At 39.5% G+C, this 23,850-nt stretch overlaps 1 protein-coding gene across 2 annotated transcripts in view; it reads left to right on the plus strand.

The window, feature by feature from the left end:
* Window positions 1–23,850, plus strand: part of LOC119647418 (capon-like protein) — a 389,473-nt gene that overhangs the window by 178,502 nt on the left and 187,121 nt on the right. The window lies entirely within an intron of this gene.

A 23,850-nucleotide genomic window follows, 5' to 3' on the forward strand; every position in this document is an offset into this window, starting at 1 on the left:
TTACTAACAAAGTTATAATAGATCAAATTTGTTACTTTTGTGCAAATTTCGTGCATTCTTAAACTGTGAATGTCAGTATATACTATAGTGAATTATCTGATGAACTAAATGCATAAACGTTGCGAGTTAGTTATAAAAATGTGCTGCGTAAGCAATACACAAAACGTTCACACCTGAAGCGTTTAGCTTCTGGTTTTTGGTAGATTAAGTTATTTTTGGGATTTTCAGGTCTAACCCATTGAGGCGTTCCGTGGTAACAGGAGCAAGACACGTGTTATTTTATATGGCGACGTGTGAAGGGCAGAGGTGCCAAGAATACCACCTATGTTCTCGGAATAGCATGCTAGTATGTGTCAATAGACATTTTGTTGAGCTACATTTGGATGCTATCCAGGTTGCAGGGCCACTATTCTATACATCAAAGCTATGTTTGATTTGTTAAACCATTTCCAGGAGAACTACTATTTAAGGTTTACATATGTATATAGACATATGTATATTATAGTCCTTCTATTTTGGTAAAACAAATTCAAATTCGAAATCTGTCTGTTTTGAAGATAGACTTAATAATTCAAAACGTGTATCAGTTAATACTGTTAATGACCGTATAATTCAGTCCTTAGAAGAATACGATAAATACCTGCTCCCCCGTCATTCAGATGAGTATATTTCAGTGAAATCCATTTACATATTGATTCATGCATCTTAGCTGCTTCATTCATTCATTGAGCCTGTGAACGCGTGGAAGTATTCAGAAAACGAAACTATGTAGATGCAGCATATAATATGAATAATTATTAAGAGTTGTGAATTCTTGGAATCCAGTTTTTCCCGTTGTCATGCATGCGATTGAACTATGCGATCATCTTTGCATGCATAATTTAGGCTTAGACATTACATGCGTTACTCAAGACTGCGAGGTGTTTACAAGCCAAGCAATCCAGGGTAATTTAAGCGAGAGACTGTGCTGTTATTATGAAAAGTGAGAGCACCTATTCCCCTCTTAGGCAGCACGGTGAAGTCGAAAGTCTTGAATCTTAATAGCAGGATCAAGTGTTATATAAGAGCTAGTTTCTGTGTAAGTTGAGTTTTCTGCTCGCGAAAATTGCTAGTGATTGCAGAGCATGTTCTCGAATGAATCTAATTAACATAATGCGAATCTCAGCAACATTTCCGTTGGAATTTGATATAAAATCGTTGTTCGTGTTACCATATTCATTTCAGCTACTGACTCCTGCTTTCTATATTTCGATTCCATGCTACTATAATGGTTGAGTCATGTCCAAAGAAGTTTACAAAGTGATTTACCTAGAAATGAAACAAAGCCAAAGTTACAAGCGTTTCGCAGGTGACTTCAATTTTATTAGCGAACCTTCTTTTTATATCCCACGCACCTCATTCCATTCTCCCAATTCCAACATCATAGGCAACTGCGTTCGACAGTTCTTTATTGGTCGTATTTTTGCCTGAAGGCAACTCTTACGTCTTACCTACTCCAAAATAGGAATCAGTTCATTCTAATTCTAAATCGATTTGTCATTAAGTCCTGTAATTTGATGTCATCATTCCTTCATTGGGTTTTGTCCAGATTTCGTATTAACAAGAGACAGGCAAAAACGTCCTACATTTTCCTCGATTCGTTGAATCTAAGGCGACTGGCAGAATTTCTGCTTGCTTTCCTGCTTTCATTAAAATTAGAGTGGGTTTCCTTATACAATTCGGTTCGTTGTCTTCAGCATGAAATGGCAGGCTTATCGATATGGCTTCCAGATACGTGCTGCGTTGGTCCTTCCTATTGAGGATGATGGAGAGACTTCACAAATGAGGTTGTGGGAACACGCCAAGTACATCACTTCTTACATTTATGATTCTTGTCATGATCTCGAAACCTTAGGAATGCTTGCTTTTGTTAATAGGTCACGCGGAGGAATGAGTGATGTAATGGTTTACAAATGTTGGAAATTATGTCACTTGAACAGGAAGAAAGTTGTGGAGTTCAATATTTCTTTTTATTTTATATTAAATAGCGGATATGTCCTTCACTGCTTTGAAGATAATAAATTATATTTTTCCTAAAAACAAAAGGAGCGTATGTAGTGCGATGTATGAAGGCTGTTTGACAAGTTTCCGACACAACAGTCAAATACGCTTGTTTTTAAATTTAATTTAGAGTATATTGAAGACACATAACTCCAAATGCCCTTGCAGTGCCTTTTGATGAAAAACGCAAAGAAGCCGTTTTAGCCTTGGGATGTATCCTTGTCAAACATTCTGGAATGAGCGCAGCTCAAAATACTAACAGCCGTTATTTGAAGTGACGTGATCTGAGAAGACGTCTCAAACTTTCCTCAGATTGAGCGATGGTGTAGGCTAGCACGCCCTCGGGGCAAAATTGGGAGGCATGAAGTTCCTTACTGAAACAGGCCTAGAAAAGTTTTTGCGCCGTTGTTGATGATGAGTACTTCAGTCTATTGGTACGTCAACAGGATGGATGCCCAAAACAACCTGAACAGAATTAGAAAATTGTACACACTTCCGCATCATCCAAACGGACTGGGCGGAGATCTACTGCTATCCAGCAAGTGGATTTCTTAAAAGAAGAAAACACTATGACTAGCGGGCTTGCATAGATTGAAACTAGGCAACAGTATTTACACGGTGTCCCGTTTATTATGGTACAAATTTTAATGGTGAATAGTACTATTTGTTTGAGGAAAATTCGTCCATGGAATGGAAACTGTATCTTTTACCGTTATAGAGCTATAACATTTTTCATGAATACTGTCAAAAAGCGTGAACTTCCCTGCAAAATTACAATTTCCTACTACCCCAATAATTTAATCCCAGATTTGATATCATTTTCGGCAACTACATAAAATTTCCTTTAAATTGATATTCATCATAATCACTTTGAAGGTATAATTCTGTAAATTTTTAGCAAATTTTAAAATCGATTTTTTTTGTCTTTATATGGAGGAAATTCACTTACTAGAAAATATGGTAGGTCTGGTGTTTTGGTGCATCAATTTTCCATTGTTCGCATTTAAAACTAGGTTTTCTGTCTGTCTGTCTGTTTGTCTGTCGTCTGTTTATCTGTCTGTCCGTCACACGCATGTTTCTCGGAGAATATAGTAGCGATTGACATCAAATTTGGTGAAAAAGTGGGAACTGTGAACGCTCACGCATACAGTGAGTAACAACCTTTTACATCGAATTTAAGGGGGGTCCCCATACATGCAAAGGGGGGAGGGGTAAATTTTTTTTACCAAATATAGTTATGTGGGGTATCAAATGAAAGGTATCGGTTAGTACTTTCCAAAGCTGGTCGTAGTTTTCACATTCGTTGGAAACGCGGGGAGTTCGGAGGGTCGAAAGTGACCATTTATTTAACGGGGCCATTCTCAGAAACTGCAAACCGAAAAATCTGAAAAAAACGAAGATGATGCCACTATATGGTGGCTAGTCTCCGAAATACCTTCCATACCGATATCCCTTCAAATAAAGTTAATTATAGTATATTACTACAATTATCAGTATTTGGCTTCAGAACCACCCTTAAGTTCACCCTAGCACCACGAAATATAGGCTATGATATAGAGCTTGATCTTACCACATTTTGCGGAAATCGCAGTATTACTAACAAACTTATAATAAATCAAAGTTGTCACTTACTTGGAAATTCTAGATTTTGAATGTCAATGTCAGACAAAAGTGAATATTCTCACATAATATATGCGTATATTCCGTGTTACGTACTAATGGGAGAAATTCACATTCAAATGTCTTTATAAAAGAAATACACAAAATCCTTCATACCTGAAGCATCCAGCTTCCGGTTCCCCGACTTGTTCTTGGTTTTATAAAGCTAGCAGGTTAAAGTGTAGAGCTCGCAAGCAGCGCGCTTCAATTTTATGATATGCGGATGCCAAGACCAGTATCTGTAAAAATGAAAGACGAGTGCTACTGTCTTTAAATTGAAAACGGAAACATATTTTACAGAAGTACCTGGGCTGTCTGAAAACAGCCTAGGTATCTGTGTGCAGTCTGCCACATTAGTCTTTCCTGTTCAGTCCTTGGTAGAGTTTGAGCATCTACACAGTCAGACTGTGCTTCATTTTCGCGAGATAAACACAAGGCGAACACAGACACCCATGAGGACTGGGTTTCGAACCCAGAGCAGCGAGATTGGAACATTTTAGAAAGATTATAGGTATACACTGTTTCCCCTTGAATAGATGATATTTACTTTAGGCGTGGTAGAAAGAACTTCTGTGGGGTGGAGTAATCCCAAGAATGACTATTATAATGACCCATTCGAATCAATGCTGTGTACGGTGAAATTACCTCTATGGTACTCCACCTAGACCATGAACTGCATTCGCGACTCTTCAAGAGAATTAGACTCTAGAGGAAGAAAGATAAGTTTTTAATATTATATTAATAATAGTCGTTGGCGCAAGAATCCATATTGGATCAGGGTCTTGAAGTGTGTTAGAGCACTTCATTCAAGACCGTACACTGTAGGAGGCAATGTGGTCAGTACTGCGCTCGCCCGAGATTATTACCCTGAATTGACTCAGGTACTCATTCACAGCTGAGTCGACTGGTATCCGATGTCAAATCACGATACAAATTCCACTGCCACCAGTGACCGTACGACAGCCTTGTGCCCTAACCACTCAGCTACCCGGACACATTATAATAATATTATACCACAGGTTAAATGATCCACTACAAAATGTACAGTTAGAGGAGCTTATTATATGTCTTTGAAGTTAAAGCTCTCTTAACTATGTCAAACTTTCATATCATATACTAGTGAAAGAGCTCCACGAGACCATTTTTGCGGATTTCCGGACTAGAAAGTAGAACAACTTTTCCACAGATTTCTTGCGGTGATCACAAGGTATCACAAGGCATGGTTTCCCTGGCTTTTATTGAAATCAGATTCAGTAAGCTATTTTACATGCGTTAGCAGCTTCCAGCTGTGAACTTTGCTAACAGTAGGAAGCTGCTAACGCAGATTCAGAGACTTCGTTGCCTAAGTATTACTGGAGCAATGAGTACTACGCCGACTGCGGCACTTGAAGCTATCCTAAATTTATCCCCCATTCACTTGGGGGTGAAACCGAAAGCGGCCAACGACGCATATAGGCTCGATAACATTGGGGGGTGGAAGGGCGGCCAATCAAACGGTCATGCGTCTATCTGGAAATTCCTTGAAAAACAACCGGTAGCCCTGATGCCGACCGATCATATGGTTTCCAGATTTCTCTTTGAAAAGACATACACTGTCGTAATCACCGAAAGAGAAAAATAATCGACAAGTGACCATGAGTCTTTTCAGATTACATACCTGATAAACAGAACCAGCTCTTGGAATCCGACCATCTACTGTCAAGTCTACTCTGAAGGGTGAAATTGCAAGGATTCACTCAACCGAGTGGAGAAATTTGGACTTTTGCCGGCAAGCGAAAATCCTTGTGAAGGAGCCTTGGGCCACTAGATCGGCATTTTTGTTGTCCCTTAAGAAGTGGGACATGAACGGGCTTTTGACGGGACACTGCCCCTTAAACTATCATATGGAAAATATTGGGGTAGTGGTTTCGGCTGTGTGCAGCCAATGTGAGGAGGAGGAGGAGACGGCCCTGCACTTTTTATGTAGTTGCCCGGCATCCTCAGATCTCAGAGGAAAACATCTTGGCAAGGTTTTCTTCAATGAAGAATCTGCACACTCTCTGCCTCTGGAGAATGTTCTAAGATTCGCTAAAGCCTGCGAACACCGTAGGCGGGAAGCCATTGAATAGGCAACTTACGAGGATACTACAATGGGCCTAACAATGGCCTGAGTGCTCGAAGCTGCGGCTCCTCCCAGGTAACTAAGCTATTTTACATGTTAATCGATGACACAATACGCGGTCCGAGGCAACGTGAGGTGCATTGGCGCCCCCTCAGAATTACAGTGATTTAACCTCAAGTTAAATTGACCATATCCGATGTCTAGCCTGCGGTATGTGTTAATTCATCTGTTATCAAAATTCCTACATACTGTAAATTTATGATAAAGAAGGATAATTCACTTTACTTTTAGATATTGTTTCCGTTAATTTAAAATTAAAATAAAAATCATTTCTTTAAAATCCTTCGACCAAACTCCACATCCGCTTAATATTCCATAAAAATAGCAAAAAAATAAACCAAATTTAAAATTTCTCCGCCACCAGGTACTCAGCCTTTTCCCGTATGAATATTTTGGCAAATTAGAACATCTCAATTTTGAATTCTGGCAAATGATTGATAGTCCTTTTGAAGTTTTATGGTACCAATCAAAAATCTTTCCCAAATTATGAATTTATTTGTTCAAAGTTCTCAAGAAAAGATGCGTACCATACGTTGGCCATAATCTATTTTTTGCTTAAATACTTTATCACCGTTTAATGATTTCTCATCATCCCCATCAAATTTTCGCTGGATAATATCGTTTCTTTCTTATAATTTTTTATGAACCACTCAAATTGGGATATTTTCAGAAAATGTCAATAACATGTTCATTTTTAGAGTATGACTCGCCTTTTTGAAATTTATTCGAAGTGAAAGTGCAGGTGAAATGCTAGTATTATTGCGGAGATAGCTATTTTTGAGAGTTTCCACGTCAATCAGGGGAAATTTATGTTGAATGTAGCTTTGTTTGTTTCACACGATAAAACTGCTCCTGGTAACAGCTCAGGAAAAGCTTAATTTACTTCATTTTATAGTTCGCACTTATTTAAAATGGATATCCGGGATAACTCCATCTAAGCATATGGTTTCCAAGGCTTAGTAGCCCTCAGAGTATTGATATCATCATTCCTTGTCTGTAACCTGAGGCTGGTAGTTTGTGTGGCGAGTGCGAGGACTGTGGCAACATGGCTAACAGGAAGCTCGAAGCTCTATTCATACCGGTTTCCGTATTGTTGTTGAAATGCAGACGATGCTAGTTGACTCTATAATCAGCCTGCACTACCCTTCGTTACTCAGTGTGTTCCTTGATGGAAGCAATCATCAGAAAGTCAAGTCAGAATGATGGATTATAGAGGGATGAATGGACGTTATTAAAGATTGCATTGGACGTGGATAAATTGGAGGATGAGTGTTGATTGCTGTGATTATACTCAAGTTAACTGACAATATTCAGGTTGCAGATACGTTTTAGTAGCTATATTCCGGAAGCTAGTTTACTGTTGCATGATTTGGGTTGATACTGTAAACTACATTGCATAGGTGCTTAGAATATGCTAGGATGATTTTGGAGATTTGCCGTCATCATGATTTTACTGGATGGTTTCTATTGACTGTATTTCCTGAATGTGTCGTAATCAGGCTTAATTTTCTGCATTGAGGTAAGAGTTTACTAAATCCAAATGTAAACCTATTTGTGAAAGTGTAGGAATTTAACGTTATTGGGTTTCTCCTATACTTTGAATGTGACGAGAAAGCATTGTCTCTACTATGATATTAAAGGACTAGATGTCCTGGAACGATATTGGATCTACAGATGATACGCAAACTCACTTCGTCGAAAATCCATCACTAGTTTGATCTCTAGTATCGATCCTTATATAGAAACCTCATTTGTATTGTATTTTTAAAATGAAGGTCCAGTACATTTCACTTGACGACCTGCTATGTAGGGGTAGCCATAGAATTCACTACGTATATCGGTACCGGTGTATTAGTGGATGCAAGGTTCGTTGGCTATAACCACCAGAACAACTCGTTTAACAAAAACAACAATTTATTTACGGTGAGCTACGTACGTACTAACTTGTATTCCTTCCTGAATAATATTGTGAACGACTGTTGAACACTAAGTGCCTTCGAATACAATGTCGAAATAGACTTAGGTAGTGTTGATGATACTAGTGAACCTCCGGTATCCTTCCAAGATATGCTGGCTTCAACCTCTCAATCGAGATGTTCGTGTTTTTACTGTTCATATCGATGGTGTGAACTGCTGGAGATAATTGGTCGATAATCCAATTTGGAATCGTGTACGGTTGTGTTAGTGAGCCTGTTTTAATCAAAACTTGGATTACCACCCTGAGTGCCCGGAGATGATCTAGAGGGGAGAGCTATCCCAGAAACGTAAAAATTTAGCGACTGCGAGGCCTGCAAATACTGAAGCTCCATTAAAGTGTTCCGTCGACATGTCCTTTCTTGACTCTTTCCTAGACAGGTTCGAGAACGCCGGGGCGGGGTCCTATGAACACTTCATTCCCTCACGTGTCATTGTACCGATGTCTGGATGCGAGACGGAAAATGAAAAACCAAATGAATAATGGGACAACAACGGTAACTATTGGAAGTAAACATAATAATAATAAAGTAAATAATGGAAGTAAACATGCCAGCTAAAAAGCAGTAAAAGTCTGGACCCGAGTGCCGCGATCGAGAGGGAAGATCCACGACGTATCTATGTCCATGAGGCGTGGCCTTTGCGGTTGCTACCCTGCCCTCGCATCCTCAAACTATAATATTGGAGGATATCCTTTAATTATGAATGTATTTTTCGTTGATTAGCGAGAATGCGGGGAATAAGAAGTCCTCAAAACAAAGATTTTAGTTCAGATTCATATATATAATCCAAAACACAGGGAAAATGACAAAAAAAAACAAATAATAATAATCGTTGGCGCAACAACTCAATTGGATCAGGGCCTGTAAGTGTGTTAGAGCACTTCATTTAAGACCATAACGGTAAATTAAGGATTCAGCATTCAGCAGTCGACTGGTATCCGACATCAAATCACGAAATAAATTGCACTGCCACCAGTCAGATTTGAACCGCGACCTTCTGCGCGACTGCCTTGTCCTCTAACCACTCAATACAATAAATATCAAGAAGATATGATAATTTTTAGGAAAAAGTATCAAAAAATGAAATGAAAATAAAAGAAAGAAATATATATGTATGTAAAAACATCAGAATAATCTTGGGCTAATTCGTCCTTTCCTTTTGTTTAAACAGTAGAATAAATAGATAGCATCAGCTGGCTCAACGACGTCCATTTCGTTTCTGAATGTCCACTGTTCGGTAGCCCAGCCAGTTTGTTTACGGGGTTCGAAAAACAACAGTCATTTCACCCACTTCTCGCAGCTAACCGCGACAACTGACCCTTAAAAAGTAATAGCCCTCAAACTAGTTTTTTTTTCTTTATATCACCACGGTAAAATTTGAATTTTTAACCTTATCCCCGGATGAAGAGAGGACTGGAAAGATATGAAGAAGAAAGAAGAAATTCTCTCCTTTCTAATCCCTTGAACAATTGTACGGGTCTCCTCCACTCAACAAAAGTCACCTAAAATTCGGACCATTTTCATGTCAAAATTGTTGGGTTTAACTTCGAACCCCAGTCCCGCAAGTGTGAAGGAGAGGTTGAAGGAAAGAGCAGGAGATCCCCTCTCGCAAGCTTCGTTGGGAATTCGTGGCTATGTCAAAAATGGGAGGAGGGAGTTTGAGGGGCCTTTATATTATTAATCAAAATAGCACATGTAAAGCAACCAGTCCTTTAATACTAAGCATTTTTGATATATGATGATGTCGTCCAGTTCATTTATGAATCGATTGCCCGACAGTCCTACCACCCAATTACGCGGTTGGGCAAACGCCAGTCATTTCAATCGCATCTGGCGGCTAGCCACGACAGAGTGGTTAAACGCAAGTGCATATGAGTTCGCAGAGGAATACTCAGTCAGATATAATTAAAAATTTGTCCATGTCATACCTATTCAAACTAGCAAAGGAAACAGATTTTCCGATTAGTTATCGTATCTAAATGTTCGTTAGATTAGCCGGTATTCTAGACCACGGTCTTATTACCGAGTTTGCAGCTCAGAAGATATTCTCCAATGGGTTAATAATGAGCCATGTTTTTTTATTTTTAACTTAACTTTTTAACTTTTAGTATATTACACTAAGGTGCTATTCTGTTTCACTTGATTTCAATATTAAATTGCATATTAATTTCATAAACACACAAAAATTGTTCTGACGTTCAATAGCCAATTCCTCTTAATTCACTTCGTCACGATTCCTTTCTTTTTTTTTCATCTGTAATCCAACGAAAAAAACTGATGATACTGGTTAAGAACTGGAGAGGAGATGAGGAGCAGTTAGACAATAGGAGAATTCTCACACCCAAACAGAGGTCACTTTGTTGGAAATTATCAAATAAAAGAGATGGATAGGATTTATAATACTTGTTAAGAAAGTCAGTTTGGATTCGCGAACTGAAATCAAACGGAAAAAAAATTGGAAAAATTCACCCAGGAAGACTAGTGATAAAATTCGGCCTACAGCAGAATAGGTAGAAGAGGGGAGATGAGTGGGAGTTGATTCAATACAAACTCAAGTATGTAGTTGTCTATATCGTCCCAATTCGTGTGTACTTTCAAATCATAAAACCTATGAATTCGTCGCATATCCATTGTGTATATTTCATGTTACACTTTTCTATCTGCAATTCAGTTTATCTCTGCAACACGCGCACTTTTTCCCAACCTCGTAAAATTTAGCTATTTGGAAAACTTATACTGTTTTCTACGACTATATCCTTCTTAAAAAGGAGTCCAAGCGTGAGTCTAAAGCCGGATGTTATCTGACCAAAAGTTTCTATAAACCAAATGTCGAAATGCTATAAAAGGAAAAAGGATAAACGGACACCCTGAAAACGATTTCCTATCCTTGAATAGGGACAAGTTCATAGATTATACTCTATACTAGTTTTCCTTGAAATTTGGTTTCTGCCCGGTACATGGAACATGTGAAAGGAGTAAGGAAAAAAGGGTTCCATTTTCTTAATAGGATAAAGAAAAAAGTGGCTTAGCTGTAAGTTCTTGCTGTACACGGGTGTGCCCTTTCAGAAGGAATTCGATTTATACCCGCAATTCATAATCAATGTGGCGGATTTACGAAAATTCGGAAATTTACTTTGCCTCTGGCTTTATGAAACGATTTAGCGATTTGCTTGATTCAAATTTACAAGGGGTTAAGTCACGTTCGTAATCCTACCGTTCCTAACCTTAGCCTAGGTAATCCTCTGAATATATTGGACCTTCGTTCGATGCAATCATATTTTACCCCGGAGGTGAAAAAAGTTTATTGGATAAGCTATTAGACAAGAAAAATTACCTAATATTGAACGTGCTTTGCCAATGAAATTGGAAAAATATTTTATAATCTGATTAATATACTGTGCTGTTTCATTTAACGGAATTCCATTGAACTTAATGAAAAGAAAAAAGATAAAGTGAGGGTAGGTTGATTTAATTTTCACATTTTGTAACATTTTATTCACTTTATGGGACCAATTTAAGCATATACAATATATTCATAAGTGGTATTTAAATTTTCCATTTGCTTTAAACTAATTTAAAGATAAACGGGAAAAGTTTAGATTTGTGCATTTGGGGCTACCCAGACTAAAGGGGAAAATGTGCTGAAAAGGATAACCTATCCCACTAGTTGATGCATAATGATTTACATGAATGCAAAGCAAATTACTGTCCTTAATTTGCAAATCAAATGACTGCATATTTTCCTGCCCCAATTATTTAAAATGGTGCACATTTCCATATATCATTATCTTATTTTGGGTATTTTTTGTCAGTGTATGTCATGCCATGATAATTTATTTAGCTATCTGATGCTTTTGTGGGATTTCAATTTCTCATTTATATACGAGTGCTCGGTTTCCAAATTAAATTTCAGGTTCTAAAATCAAAAGCAATTATTTTTTTTTGTTGGAAGAGCCCAATATTTTGTTGATTTTGTATGGATTTTTGGAAATACTTGCCGGCTACACTGGGCTTTTTTGTAGAATGCATTAAAATATATCGTTTTGTAGGGAATTCATAACCAGGTAACATAGCAGAAGATGCTCCTTTCCTGTAAACAGTTTTGGTATCGATGACCATCATCATCGTGACACTACAGCCCGGCGTTGGACCTTGGCCGCCTGGATCGTTGGCCTCCAACTATCTCGGTCGCGCGATCACGTCCTTCAATCTCGGAAGCCCAGCAGTTGTTCGGCTTCTGTATATATTGTGCTCTCGGTTTTCTTCGTAGTTAGGTTTCGTTCGTAACGTTCATAACCTTTCTAGACATGCCATTGTCGTTCATTCGTTGGACGTGCCCTGCCCACTGAAGGCGTTGCAGTCTAACAAATTTCGAGACTTCTAGCTCATCGTACAATTTGTACAGCGCATGTCATCCATCACAGTCGCGAACTGTTCCGAAAATTCGCCAATGGACTTTCCTTTCGAGTCGAAAGGGAAATTTTCGGAGGCCTGAGTTAGGGTACAGGTTTCCCACTCGTAGCGTAGCACTGATCGTGTGATGGTTTTGTATATGCGGAGCTTTGTGTTTCTGTGCACGTGCTTCGAGTTCATTATGGGAAAAACCAAGAAAAAAGTCTTATTCGCTGGCTGTATCCGTCGCTTGACCTCGTCAGTCTCATAGGTGTTCTTTGACAGGCTGCTATCCAGGTATATGAAGCTGCATATAAATTCGATGTTGAGGTTCCCTACGTTGATACTCGAATGAACTGGAGTCCCATTTGCTGATTGCATCATTATTTTCGTTTTGTCCCCATTGATGCGTAGTGCAACTTTTTTCGCAGCAGTGTCAAGAGTATGTTGAGAGTGTGAGTAGTGCCAGCAGTCTGGGATCTCCTCGTCCTCCAAGACTCGCAGCAGTAGTTGGTGTATCGCATTTAGCAGCTCCGTCCCACCAGATTTTAACAGCTCGGCTGGAATCTCGTTCGTGCTCGGCGTTATGTTTGATTTCTGTGACCGCACGGCGAGATCAACTCCCTCTACTTTCGGAGGATGTGTAGTGGGGCCAGGATCACCAATATCGTCATCGATTTGGGTTACTTGTATTGGAGCGGCTGGTGTTGGATTCAGACGCTTTTCAAATTAGGACGCCCAGCATTTGTTGATACTGTCGACATCGCTGATTATATTTCCATCTTTGTCCTTGCAGAGGGTAGCCCTGGGTTGATAACGGTCCTTAATTGTATTCACTAGTCTATATGCGTGTCTGGTATTTCTATTAGCTAGGTTTTCTTTACTGTTCAGCAAATCGCCATAGTTCGTCATATTTTTCTTTTTTGGCTCTGGTTGCGCGTTGTTTGCGGCGAGCGATATTTTGCATTCATCGTCAAACCAATCAATTTGTGCTCGCCGGGTATTTGTATCCTGCGGCCTTCCCGTATACATCTGTGTTGCTGATGCCATGTAGCATAGGTGATCGTTTTTTCTTCAGGGCGGCTATATATGCCTGCGCCTTAGCATCGCTGAGGATTTTATCAGCAGCGAAGATTTTGGTAGGGCTAATTCCCGATTGATCTACTGAGGAGATTCTGCACCGATATGTTGCTGTGATGGCCTGAATCGCAGTTTGCTCCTCGATAGGATTGTACATTTAACAAACTAGACGCCCATCTTTTACCAATGAACGCGTGGTCGATTTGATTGATGGTAGATACGTCTAGTGATTTCCCGGTTTGTTTGTGAATGCGCCGGTGCGGGGAACATGTGGAGCTTACGATAAGATTCCTACTACTGGCGAAGTCAATTAATCGTTGACCGTTATGACTGTATTTCTCATGGAGGCTGTGTCCTCCAATGGTTCTCCGATGCGATGACAAACCTTATGATATTTCCAGCTTTTAAGACTGGCTTTCATAATTTAGGATGTGCCTGTACCCAACTTCTACAATTGCATTTTTGTTGATTTTCAAATTCGCATGGAATTCCTGTGGTTGTAAAATCTTCTTCTTCAGTCTTAGTCCGTTGCGAATCCAGAGATTGATATCTATTGTCCGATCTCAAAATTGATCCCGGAGAGCATCCCGATGCCTCGGTTAACTAGTTTCTGCACCAGATTGCCGAAACTTTGAATATCAGTCAGTAATGCCACCAGTGGCGCGCGTGCATTCTCAATAAGGGGAGCGAAGTTGTCTTGCGGAGTCGAATGGGTTAATGTTTCAACCATGAAAACAAATTTATCGATATACGATAAATCTTCCGATCCAATACATTTGAACTGCCCGCGCGTCGTAAATCTGTCTGAAAGCAATGTGCTAGAAAAGTGCAATGCCGAATTAGCTGAGAGTGAGAGCAGAAATAAGTATAACGGCAGTGAAATAGCAGCTGGGGTTCGTTTCATAACTGGCAGGTTTTTCAGGGCAGGCGAGCGCTGTTCTTCATCCAGGCGCAGGTAGATCCGATCATGATATCATAAGATTCTTCCTTGGATATACAGGGGATCCCCACCAGAATCATCCAACGTGTATCGAAATAGGGAAGTTATTTAGAGCAGTAAAATAATCCTAAATTCGGAATAATCCAGATAGTATAAATGATCATAGTAATTAGCAATCGTCACACTCGAAGGTAAATTAATTGCATCTTATTCCTAAGAGTACCGTGACGATCTTGAATGAAGTGCTCTAACACACTTCAAGGCCCTGATCCAATATGGATTGTTGTGCCAACGATTATTATTATTATCGAGTTACCACAATCTCGGCAGGTGCCGGATTTTACCTAATACTAGCACCAAGTGCCAAGCATTTAGGCTCGGACGATCCTACGTACTTAAAAACTAAAGGGGCGCTGGTGGTGGTGGCCGGTGGTAGGTCAGTGGGAGAATCCGTCGAGTACTCCCCGTAACATCGAGCACGTATTCAGAATGGTGTACTTCTGCATGGTTTGAACCAGACTGTGCGAAAGTCCCAGGATATCAAGGGAAGCCGTGAGGGATTATTATTATTTTGATTTATCCCATTTATTTTGATTATTATTATTATTACTCCTAAGGTGGAAAACAAATGATTCTCTCTCTCTTAAAATATTCTACTCGATAGGACTCAACCAGATAACAAAATGCTATCTCAATCCCAAAAGAGGTTTGCAGCCATTGGTAAAAAAAACTCTCGCTCCTTGTCGTAGAGGATAAGATATGTAACTCATATATAAAGGGAATCACCAGGATCCAATCTTCTTTGTTTAAAAGAAGAGAATAGAATAAAAATGTTGAGGGGTTCATAGATAGAGCCTCTCTATTCCTTCAAAGTTTTATTTTACTCGTGCCTTCATTGCGACAAGTTAGAAAACTAAGAGATTGTCATTCCTTTTAAGGGTAGGGAAAGACACTCCTCACAATTTCGAGCGGGAATATCTGGAATGTAATAACCAATGTCTTTGGCACAATAAATGGGAAGGTCTTGAGGGATAGTAGGTAGGTAGGTAGGTATCAGTGGCCGCTCCGAGGAGCCCAATTAGCGCTTTGGTGCGCCGTTTTGATGCCACAAACTCCCAAGACCGTGACTGTTGTTATAGGAACAGGGAAGCGGAGTCCAGCTGGCTCGGATCCTCAGAGCCAGCCCGTAGCATTCACGAAGGAAAGCAGAGGGATAGTACCAATGGAAAATATAGAAAACTACTCTATAAGGTGGGATGGAAATGGCGCTTAGGAGCACTTACTTCGTGGGAAAAAGCGTGAAACTCAAAATTCATGAAATGAGACGTTTCTATTCAACATACCACACCAAAACAAATTTGGGTGCCGGAACAGTTGTCTTTTATAGATTGAATTGCTTCAAAATTAACGAATGTTTGACTGCTCGTTGGGCCCCATGGCGGTTCAAGGGTGGTATGTGCCCCAGCGTGGTAGGCGGCATGGCACGGTATACTACGGTCAAAAACTGGGACAGGCAGTCTGATTTACCGCCTACAGCTCTGCTACCAAATCATACTCTAATCTCCATACACGGTTAACACGTCGGGCAATGCATCTGAACCTAACAAGAGAGGGTGCAAGCGGGTTCCTTGCGCCGGAAAATAAGGTCTTAAGAAATACTTGCTTGTAGGTAAACGATATGAAAAGATCATCCTGGAAATAAATCGATTTAGATTGTTGACTTTGGGCTGACGTTCGTAGCATTTTGTTACCTGAGTACGTAAGGTGAAATCTTACCGAAATGGCTTTCGGGCTCAATGTTCCGTCATCATTAGTTTGGTGGTGTAGATTCAAGTGAACCGTGCCTGATTAGCACTGATCGGGCTCTGAACGCAAGACCCCAGGAGGGATTACGGCAAGCTTTGCATAGCCTCACTGCTTGCATAGATAACCGTACACACGCGAACGTTGATAACGGTTTTGAGTGGAAACCCAGTGAACATGGATAAGAATAACACAAATTGTACCTGAAGAAACAATAACGCTGAACAGAAATTGGCGAACGAGAAAAAATCCTTCGAAGCTTCAAAATTCCAAGATTACCAAGCGCAAGTTCAGAGCGGAGCGTCAGCGATTGGGAACCCCAAACGCTGTTTGGAGGAAGGGAAAATAAATATAACCTGGGCTGTCTGTCGCATCCGCGAATAGGCAAGGATTACAAAGTGCTTCAAATGTCTGGAATTTCGACACTTTACCAAACATTGTAAAAATGACGAAGATCATTCCAAGCTATGCAACAGATACAAAGGTGGAGGCCGTATAGCAAAGGACTGCGTTGAAATACTATCATGTATGTTCTGTGGAAAAGAGCAGGCAACAGACAACAGCAGTATTAAATATCCAGTGTTCAGGAGGGCCTTGAATGTTATTGGATGAAGCGTGCATGTCCGAGGGGATATTTCCAACGGCATGGAAGCGGTAGAAGTACCAGTAAATATTGCGTGGTAGTAACCCTGGACGTGAAAAATGCATTCGATTCGGCCAATTGGAATCTAATACGGAGATCCCTAGCGAAGGTTGCTATTCTCACCTATCTCGCTGCTATCGTCGATAATTATTTAGCTGGAAGAAGGCTGGTATGATATCGGTGACGGACCTCAGGAGTACGTTGTTTCTGCGGGTCTCCCGCAGAGCTCTGTGTTGGGTCCACTACTCTGGAACATCATGTACAATTATGTACTTAATTTCCACCTTCTGGAGGAGGCCACGGTGGTGGGTTACGCTGAAGACATAGCGCTAGTTGTTGTCGCAAAGCATCTCGAGGATACTGAGTTATACTCAGGCGGGGCAATCACTATTGTTAAGGGTTGGCTTGAGAGCTCTGATCTGACATTTGCAGAGGAAAAAACGGAAGCGGTCCTCATTATTAAGGAAGAGAGATTACGCCTGTGTTAGAATCGGGAATCATACCAACACTTCCAAGCAGGCCATCAAATACTTGGGAGTGACGATAGATAGGAAGTTCAGTTACAGGCAACATGTGCAGTATGCTTCCGATAAATCATTCACTGCAAGTATGGCCCTGGCATGGATGATGACGAACATGGAGGGCCACCCTACACCTCTTGGTTGCTTATAGTCAGGGTGGTGACCTCAATCATGCTCTTGTGGGCTCACAGACTTATCCCTGCCATCAAGGAGTGGATGTTCAGACGACACGGTGAGATTAATTATAATCTCACCCAGTTTCTCACAGGGTATGGAGGATATCGCTAACACCTGCACAGATTCAAACTGGATACCTCACCTGGCTGTCCAAATCACGATGGAATCCCAGAGGACCCAGAGCATGTATTCTTCCACTGTCCAAGATTTGTGGAAGAAAGGAGGAATTTAGGAGAGACTCTAAGAGAGGTGCTGGTATCAGAAAATTTTGAGCCAAGGATGGTAAAAAAAAGCCATTTATCTGACAATACGAGTAATTTTTCCATTGCAGAAAATACATTATTTACATATGTATATATGATATTTTCCCAATAAAATTGATGTGAGTTGGATGATTCTGATAATATAAGCTAAGTAAGTAAGCTATCCTGTAACATATGCATCTTTCCTCATTGTAAATATTTATATATATGTATCTACAGAGACGTGATATGGATGCTGGTTACAATGTCATTCAAATCTATACATGGAACACCTGTAATGCCTAGGAATTAGGATATTATACTTTGCAAAGCTTCTGTACCCATTGAAATAGAGAGATTATCTAAATAGTGGCTTGCATTGCATCCGTGTTGATTTCAGGAGTTTCATAGTTTCCTAACAAATAGTTACAAACTTACAAGTGTGCCCTCAAGTCACTTTATTTTGTATCTTTCTAATTATTATTAGTAATTTTGTGTTTTCTGGAGTGTGGCCGTCTTCAGTTTGGAAATAAGAGATTGCTTTCTTGAATGGCGAGCACCATTATATTTTTATCGTATAAACCATATATATGTAAATCAATATTTCGCATAAAAAATATACTGTCCTACAACGCAAAAACACCCCTATCATTAGGACTTTTAATGGTGAAATTTATGCATCAAAATCCTGTCCTAAAGCCAGACCAGATAAATCAACATGAGCCTGAAAACAGTTATCATAAACGCTTATCTGATAATAATACAATTATCCTCCGTAATAGTCTTCTATTATCCTTCCGACAGTAGCCTTCGCAAATGATACCAATTTTTGCACTATCACATCATTAACGTCTTCCAATCTATAAAACACATGCGGTACCTACATTTTAATAAAAACATTTTCTGTATCGTTCATTTTAAGGATGCCACAGAATTACTGCAGATGAGATAATACGAATAGATAAATTTAATATGTATTCATGTATGGCCGTATGCTCTTTAGATATATATACATGTAGATATGTGTGCCAATATATTCATTTCATTTGCTCATTTTCCTTATGGAAGATGTCGAACGATAAGAGAAAATGAGATTTCGAGTAGGTCATATCTCATTACAGCTCAAAGCATATGTAGAAATTCATATGACCGCAAGGAAAGGCCAAATTGGACGGAAGAGAAGTAATCATAGTTTGTTATCTTGCAAGGAATCTTCTCGTGGCAAAATTGTGCTGAAGATAGTTAGATGAATGTGTAAATTGCTATAATTTTACTGGGAAGGGTTTCGTAAACGTACATTTTGCGGAAGTTGCGGAATTTCGATCATGTTTTGTGGTTTTGGCCACACATCTCGAAAATTGGATTGATAGAATTTACAGCAATATAATTTCCATTTTGGTTTCTATCATGCCGTTTATTTAATGGTTGCGTTATTGGAAATGGAGATGCTTTCAGCTTGATGGTCCTGCAATATAGGTACATGTATGAACGTACATCCTGAGCGTCTGAGGTTACAACTAATTGCTTGCAGGGAAGAAAGGTTATATAAAGCCTAATTGCCCATACGAACTATAAGGTGGAAAATGAATGAATGTACATAGTTGTATGAATGACCAATACCCAAGGAAATATTTTCTAAGTATATCAGAGCATATTACAGTTGCATAAAACTTTCATTTCTCCTGCATCCAACGCACGAAGGCACTCTTCTCCAGCCACTCCATTTGAGTTCAAATATGCATTTATATTTCATGAAAACGAAAGCTAATTAAGCAATAAAATTTAATTTACACCATTCCGAGATAGATAAACTAAATAAACAAATTGACTGAAATGGCCGACCACGACGACGAGATCATAACGAAGAATACTTGGAGGCAGAAAATAAACTGGACAGTTGGATTTATTGGACTGCATCAACCCTCGCGACCCATTTAAAATTTATGGATTTGCCTTCAAGTCGCGGTGAAGTAGATGTAGTTGAATTAAACAAATATAGATTGCTTGTTTATTGTTACTCAGTGTTGTTGTTTGTTTATGTACATTTGCCTTGTTCAATCATAGGATATGCAAATAGCAGCCATGGAATACGACAGAATTAAATCAGGGCAATAATCTTAATGAACTTTATCATAGAATTATAGAGTAGAGGGTACGTTATGGAGATATGTATTATAGAAAAGATGCACTTTTTAAGGTTTTCTGTAAAATGAAACCTTATTAAAATCGGTTTACTGCCTGTCTGGCTCTCTGTCCTTCTGTCTGTCCGTCACACACACTTTTCTCGCAAACTGTTGTAGCGATTGACACCAAATTTAATGAAAAGGTAGAAACTGCGGACGCTCCATACGTGAGTTACATAATTCTACGTCGAATCTAAGGCCCCCTTCCCATATATGCAAAAAGGGTGTGTATGAAGAAGAGAGTCTTGGTTAGTACTTCCCGAAGCCGAAGTTTTAGTTTTGACATTGTTTGGAAAGGAGGCAAGTGCGGAGGTTGTTGTGTAGTGATCATTTCTTTCATGGACCCTTTCTCGAAAACTACGCAACAGAAAAATCTGGAAAAATCAAGAGGCTGCCAATATAATATGGTGCCTAGGCTCTGAAATATCCTACATGCCGATATTTGTTCAAAATAATAGTATATTACGATAATCTTTCTTTTATATTTGGCTGCAAAACCCCCCTTAGGCTCGCCCGGCACTCAAGAAATGAATAGCTGTAATATAGGCTATAATATAGAGCATCATCGTTCAAATTTGGTGAAAATCACATTATTACTAACAAAGTTTTAATAGGTCAACGTTGTCGTTTCTGTGCAAATCCCAGGCTTTGAATGCCAGTATCACACGAAAGTGTATTTTCTCACATAATATATGAACATATGCTAATTGCTAATGGGACCATTGTTCACTCAAATGTTTTTATAAAAGAAATACACAATACGTTTCATACCTGAAGCGTTTAACACGTATTATTAGGTACATCCTACCTTTAATGGCTATTATAAACTCCTGACGTTCTCAATCGTCCCATCCAATAATCCCCCTGTACATTGCTACATAGATGTACGTTACATCGAGAATTTTCCACTTGACAGACTCCACTTTTTGAAAGTCATGTTCATTGAGTTGTATAGTGCGCTATATTTACATATTAAAAGTGGAAAATCTTGATTTGGGAAGCGGTTAATGTGTGATATGTATAATTGAATATCGATAACAGTGACAGTTTTTAGGACATGAATGGTAAATGGTAGCAGTGATTGCAAAAAAAATGTGTCTTCCATATTATTACGAAATCTTAATAATTTTCCAAATAGGACTCTTGTGCTTCGGTATACCAAATGTAACATGTCTGTCAGTTACCAAATAATTTCTGGAAGTTATTTCTAAGAATGCTACCGAAAGTCCTTTGTTACAGTGATTTAGACGTCTTCCATGGACTTCAATTGTTGTCTCTTTATGATCTCTTTCAGGCGAGAGAAAGAAAAAAGGTACAGTGAAACCTTTTCTGGACTGTAGGAAGATTTTGGCACTGTGACAACGTTATATCGAGCCAGGTGCTCTAACATGAATATGCTGGTACGGAATGGCGCATTGTTGTAGTGGAGTTGTCACGAACTGGCGATGTCTGGTCGTACGCGGTTGACTAGCTTCGGCAACGTACCACTTGGTTTCACCTTGGGCATACTAACATTGATTATGTACCATTCCGAACTTTTCGATTCTGGATCGTCCTTGACACACCAGATTTGTAAACGATTTGCTTTTTGTTTATTCTTGTCATAAATTTTAGGCATACTTTTTATATTGCTAAATTTTCTAGGATGGTCGTTTGAACTGTGCGCTAGGAAATCCTTAACTCCTCCTCATAAGTAAATCAATCAGTAATCGACGATCAGAGTCAAACTGTGATGTTGTCGTTTCCCCTGGCTGGCTCCTCATCCATGCCGTTCCCTCACGGAAGACTCAAAATACTTGAGCGGCTCATGACAGCATTTGCTTCATCCTATTGCAGCAGTGTTTCCCAGCGATCGTGATGATTCTTCTAAACAGATGTTCACAGGAAATAGTTGGCACATTTTGTAAAGCGGGCAGAAAAACTTGATTACAAAGACCCCGAATCTGGAATTCGAATCCGCAACTTTGCATGGTGACTATTAAATAAGGGCAAAATTATAAGTGGCTATATGTAAATTACTGCTCTAAAGAAAAAAATGTGAAATTTTCCTTTCCTTTCTTCTTCCCTGTTCACAGATTATGGCAACTTCGATAAACGTTGATTAAGGATGGCTCTTTTAACACCGAAATATAGCTCCAAGGAGCCTTAAGGGTGAAGCATCAACCGTCTTGAAACCCAATCATCCATCCATCCAGTGCGGATGGAAAATTAAAATGAAGAGACCAAAATTAATGCTGGTATGATGCATGGAACCTAGCATTTTTCTAGTCGCAAATCGCCATCGATGGAGAGAAAATCCACGGTTTCTGATCAATAGCCATTCTAAAATTATATCCTTAATTTTACTGTACAACTAATCAACATTAGACGAAATGTGGTTTTCACATTGCTGGCGGTTAGGTAAACGGCGAAAGCCTTTGTTTGTTTCTTCAAAACGTTCCCGTTCCCATGAACAGTGTTTAATAATAATAATAATCGTTGGCGCAACAATCCATATTGGATCAGGGCCTTGAAGTGTGTTAGAGCACTTCATTCAAGACCGTAACGGTACACTACAATACACTGTAGGAAGCAATGTGGTCAGCATTGCGCTCGCCCGAGATTATTACCCTGATTTGACTCAGGTACTCATTCACAGCTGAGTCGACTGGTGTCCGACGTCAAATCACGATGCAAATTCCACTGCCACCAGTGAGATTTGAACCGCGACCTTCCGTATGACAGCCTAGTGCTCTAACCACTGAGCTATCCGGACACTGTTTTGTTCATTGAAACTACAAAGATCTTAATCGCCCAAAGAGTTGTCTCTATCAAATGCTTCTGAAGCAGGGAACGGAGTGTTTTAAAATGACAATTGAATCCACATGAAGAATCCCAATGTGGAGTCCGACATAAGCGGAGCATTTTTTTGTTTGCAAAACGAAACCTTATTTAGATCGGTTCAACGTCTGTGTCTGTCCGTCTGTCTGTTACACGCACTTTTCTCAGTAACTGCTATACCGATTGACACGAAATTTGGTGAGAAAGTAGGAACTGTGAACGCCCAGACATATAGGGAGTTACATCTTTCTACGTTGTGATTAAGGGGATCCTCATAGATGCAAAAGAGGGGTGTAAAAAGGGGGTTTACTTTTTTCACTAAATATGGTCATGTTAAGCTTCAAATAAAAGGTCTTGATTAGTACTTTTCGACGGTTTTGATATTTTTGGAAAGGTGGGACGTGGGAGGGGTCGAAAGTGATGATTTCTTTAGCGGACCCATTCTCAGAAATTACCCAATCGAAAAATCTGAAAAAAATCATGCTGCTGCTATACGATATCTGCTCAAATTAAGTTAATAATTGTATATCACTATATTTTTGGAGGAATTTGGTAAAAGTCCGCCTTAAGTTTATCCTAGAGTTATAAAGTAGTAATATAGATTCTAGTGTGAAGCATGTTATGGCTAAGTTTGATCAAAATCATACTATTACAAGTTACAGTAGCTCAAAATAGACTTGACTTGTAAATTTACTGCAACTAAATATCAATGTCACCCTAAAGTGAGTGGTCTGACACACTACATACAAATGGGATAATTCTGCATTCAAATATACTCACAGAAGAAACAAACAAACCTTTCTTACTGTAAGCACCGAGTTTCCGGTTTCCCGACTTGTTAATTTTATAGGAATAATGAGGATTGCGACACTTCCAGGTTGCGAATCTTCTTCTATCGATCGCGGATATCTTCACTTCGGATGTTATGAAGACGTGTTACGTCACTAGTCCAACGCAACATCTTCATCTCCATCACCGAACGGAGTGTTGCGTTCATTATCCTTTAGAGTCGGCCAATACTCAGAACCATAGATAGTAACATGGCGGACAACAGCCCGATACATTTTCGATATGATGCGCTCGTTGATCGTTGATCAGAAAGAGCATAAATTGTGGAACGCCACTTCATCCAGATTGCGTTAATGCATGAAGAAATTTTACAATGCAGTTCTCCATTGGCTGATAGCGTTGACCCTAGATATTTAAATTGCAT

This window comes from Hermetia illucens, chromosome 2 (assembly GCF_905115235.1).
Source record: "Hermetia illucens chromosome 2, iHerIll2.2.curated.20191125, whole genome shotgun sequence".
Classification (NCBI taxonomy): domain Eukaryota; kingdom Metazoa; phylum Arthropoda; class Insecta; order Diptera; family Stratiomyidae; genus Hermetia; species Hermetia illucens.